Here is a 4,194-nt window from a genome sequence, read left to right on the forward strand (position 1 = left end):
CCATGAATGTCAACCTCATGGTGGCACTTGAGAAAAAGTAAAAAATCACCAAGGTATGTAGGCTTCATCCTGTTGGGACCATGAACATCTGTACAAAATTTCATGGAAATCCATCCAATTACTGTTGAGATATTTTAGCAACAGGCCAAGATATATGAGGTAGCATGGCTGAAAGCAACACACAGTGCTCATGCAGTATGTTCTGTGGAGTCATTCTCCTTGACCAACCTTGACACTGAACCTTGGCAGCAGCTTCAAGACAGCTCCATCATGGATTGAACCTTCAAGGCTTCAGACATGGAAGAATTATTCTTAGTGTCTACAGGTCTTGCATGCACAGGGGGAAGGATTTGTGGGAGCCAAAGCTGTGGCTATTGAGATTTCATTGCTGTAGATGGTCATCAATCTCAAATTCAATCTAAGAGCTTGGCAGTGATAACAAAAAAAACACACTAACAATGATAATTGCTTCAGCTGCGACATTCAGAAATGTACGAACATGTCCGCATGAATCAAAGGGGTTACATTTATTTTTATTCCAGGCTGTTTTTCTACATAATCAAAGCTGTAAAACCTCAAATCACATCCAGCGCAGTTACTGCAGTGCAAAACAACAGTCAGCTGTTGAGTGAGTTGAATGAGTGGACAAACTCCCAATCCACATCAAGGTCACAGGGTTAACAAACAGATCCTTCATTATAGCCAAAACAATCTTCTTCTCCCACAAAATTAGTGCCAAAGCTCCCAGTGGAGCCCAGACAGCACAGAGCTGCCTTCCGTCTGCTCCCCCTCCTCCGCCCAGGATGAGAAATGTCCGTTCACAGCAGTTCTTCCCACTGCTTTTCTGCTGCTGCGCCGTCTCAAAACACCAGGAAAAGTGTGTTTCCAGAGCCGGCAGTGAGCAAACAAAGCTGCTTAGGGCCCTGGGACCGCAAGAGGGTCCCTAAACACATGAAAAAAAGAAAACAATTGGTTTAGTTTTTCAGAAATTTTGTGCTTCTTCACAACATATTGTATTACATTTACATATATCAGCAACTTTTTATCTTGTAAAAAGATGTGACATACAGTGACTATCTATTAAGTAATATTATTATGTTTTCTCTACTTGCATATGCTTTATATAGAAAGGAAGCTGGAGACTTGAAAAGTGGTCATAAAAATGTTGTCATTTTGTCCGTTGATACTCACAATCACCTGAAGCATCGATGCATGTTGATAGTATTTCAGTAAATTCAGTGTTTCTTAAACATATTTTCTAACGTGAGACTTGATGTGTGTTATAGGAGCTTAGTGTGTTAACTGGGGTGATGCCATGAATGATAGACAGGTGTGTTGATGAAAAAGCATCAGTAATAAACTTGTAATATGTAAGAAAAAGAAAAAAACAACAGAAGCACATAACAAAATAAAATAAAAAGTTGTTTTGTGTAAAGGAAAGCCTAACCCTAACCCTAACCCTAACCCTAACCCCAACTTGGAAAATTCTGGACTTTTTCTCTCTTGAGTCCATTTAGTATAGTTCAAGTGAAAGAGGGTAGAGATGTGGAGACAGAAGAGTGTGGAAAAGTTAGGATGGGTGTAGAATGTGGGGCCTTGCCAACGGTAACTATTGCAGATAGCTTTGAACAGCAGAGTAAATTTCACAGCATATGCTAAACAGAGACAGTGTGTGACAGCTGAAGGGCCCTTGATTCATTGTCATGTTCAATTTGCACGACTGATCTGAGCCAAGTGGCTTATTGGGAGGAGATGCCGCTTGACAGGCCTGGCTTGTCCGCCGAGGCTGAGCCGAGGCAGCGTGGTCAGGGTTTCCTCCATGTGTTAATGTGCCAAGGCCTTCAAGAGAATGGATGAGGGACACCGGCAAGATGAGCAGTAATGTGCTCATTCATAACGTGCTGGGCAAATATCCCATAATTACTGAGTACATCGGGGTCCAAACATACATTAGCATTGATCATTATAGCACAGAGCTACCTGGTTGAACCAGCTGATGAGACCAATCATAGCCTTAATGAATCCCACTTAGCACTAGTGGCTAGTTATCCCAGAGTGATTACTTTCCCAATAAATTAGAGGCGCACACCTGTCACAAGATGCTACAAATGCTTTGTATTCCTGTAGATCAGCATTACAACCAGCAGAGGAACTGTGAACGTCCTGTTGTGATTACTGGAAGCCAGCGAGAGGGAACCTTGGTTGTGCTTTGCAGGTAATTCTGTTTCATGATAGCTGCAAACTCTTCACTCTGCTGGTTTTCAGAGTGTCCTTTAGGTAAAAGTAAATGGAAAAAATAGTCTGCATTTTTTCCAAGTGACTTTGGTCACTTAGCGGAGTGATGAGCCATTCCTGGCAGCTTTAACGACTTGCCTCCTCCAGCTATTAGCTGAACAAGTCTGTGGATTTACAGCTTATGGTTGGGGAGTGTCAGATTTGCGGTAAAATGACCTGGATTATTAGTCTCTTCAGAGGCAAGGCAGAATGGACGGGGTCAGAAGTGGCTGTAGATGTTTGTGGAGGGGTTCAAGGTGTAGGGAAATACAAACAGGTGCAACTTTGAAAGCTGATTTATATGAATCCTGTATAGCCCCAGACATCCATGTGGCATAGTCGGCGGTTCGAACTCCAGCTCCTCTTACTCACACGTGGATGAGTTCCTGGGCAAGACACTGACCACTGATGGTTTATGTCAGCGCCTTGCATGGTAGCTCACCGCCATTAGTGTCATCTGAATGAAAGGAAAATATTGTAATAAACCTTGCTGTAGGTATGAATATTTAATACTGGACTGGCTGAAAAGTTACCGCTGCCACCACCTTTTTTCCCGGTAAGTTACACACTGACAACAATATACAAAAAATATATAGACTTTATTTTACAGCAATGAGTTCAGACAACGGCATTTTCATGGACCGAGGATAGTACTGGCCAAGCTATTACATACCCCCCTCAGACAGTCTGTCCCCCAGCTAAACAGCCGCCCTGAGTGTCACAGCACACAAAACCACCCCACACAAGTAACACAGCTGACAGGTGGGTACACACACACCCACACGTCCTGTTGCAAGAAGCATTTAAGGAAACACATTAGACTTAACGCAGTGAAAACCACATGATTCCACCCTAAATAGGCAGACTTGATCTCACACTACTATGGAGCGTGCAGACTAAGCTAGCTGAGACAGTCATGTATCTCCCCCATACCTATCAGCTATCTTTCCACCAGTTTGCCCTGGTTGCCACCAATATACTGCTGCTGCGGCTGCTGCTGCTTTTAAGATCTATAAAAAGTCACAAATAACCATAGAATAAACCAGGACAGTAACAGACAAAACTAAACACAAAAACACTTAAAATGTCCTTATTTAAAATGACCATTAAACTGTCCGGTCAAACAAGACCCTCCCCCGGGGTCTAGGCATGTGGCGCCAGTCCAACATGGCCCATATGCAGCAAGAGCCTGTGGGGGAATTGTTGGTCCAGCACCGGAGCAGCTGACAGCGAGTCAGACGCTCCAATACAAAGCTGGGAAGCGGCAGGGCACTCCTAGTGTGTCCCTGACTAAACTCAGCCCTACCACAGGAACATCTCCCCCTGTCCTATCTGTCTTCGCCGCTGACAGCCCTAGACGGCTACGAACGGCACCCGCCCCCCTACCGTGAGTGCAGTATCAGTACCTTCGCCGGGCAAACTACCCGCGACATACATGCTCCGCTCCCCAGGACTCGCTCCCGCTCTCTCGGCAGCCCCTTTACCAGTTTGCCACCTCCACAATCAAGGCCAGCTGAGAACAATCAGCTCACCGAGTCTCTGTCAGCGGCAACAGTCCAGATCAGATGAAACTCATTGTCTTTAATTAGCTGTCCACACCGTCACAACATATTACAACCCAACTTCAATACAATATTACCAAAGACTGTCCACGATCCATCAAAATTGATTGTTACCATTCTTTTAAACATGAATGGTACTAATTAGCCAATTAATGACTATACATAAGTGATATATTGAATATTTCACTAGAGGATCTTCCTTTTACTCACATTGGCTTTCAGTAAGCATGCTCCTCCATCAACCCACATTTATATTGGATACAAACCAGTTTTGCAATCTCATATTTCTCCTGTTTCTTCCTCTTCTTCGTCTTATGTTCATTCAGTTTAGCTCTAGCTTTGGGATAAGTTTGAAAAA

The 4,194-nt window shown here is 43.7% G+C and overlaps 1 long non-coding RNA gene across 1 annotated transcript; it reads right to left on the reverse strand.

Moving 5' to 3' along the window:
• Positions 1-502: 502 nt before the first annotated feature.
• On the reverse strand, positions 503-3,851 carry LOC121884411. Its single transcript, XR_006092344.1, has 2 exons — positions 3,661-3,851; positions 503-943 (listed from the first exon to the last, which is right to left on the reverse strand). It is a non-coding gene; the product is annotated as an uncharacterized LOC121884411 (long non-coding RNA).
• Between the last annotated feature and the right edge of the window lie 343 nt (positions 3,852-4,194).

Source organism: Thunnus maccoyii, chromosome 18 (assembly GCF_910596095.1).
Source record: "Thunnus maccoyii chromosome 18, fThuMac1.1, whole genome shotgun sequence".
In the NCBI taxonomy this organism is placed as follows: Eukaryota; Metazoa; Chordata; class Actinopteri; order Scombriformes; family Scombridae; genus Thunnus; species Thunnus maccoyii.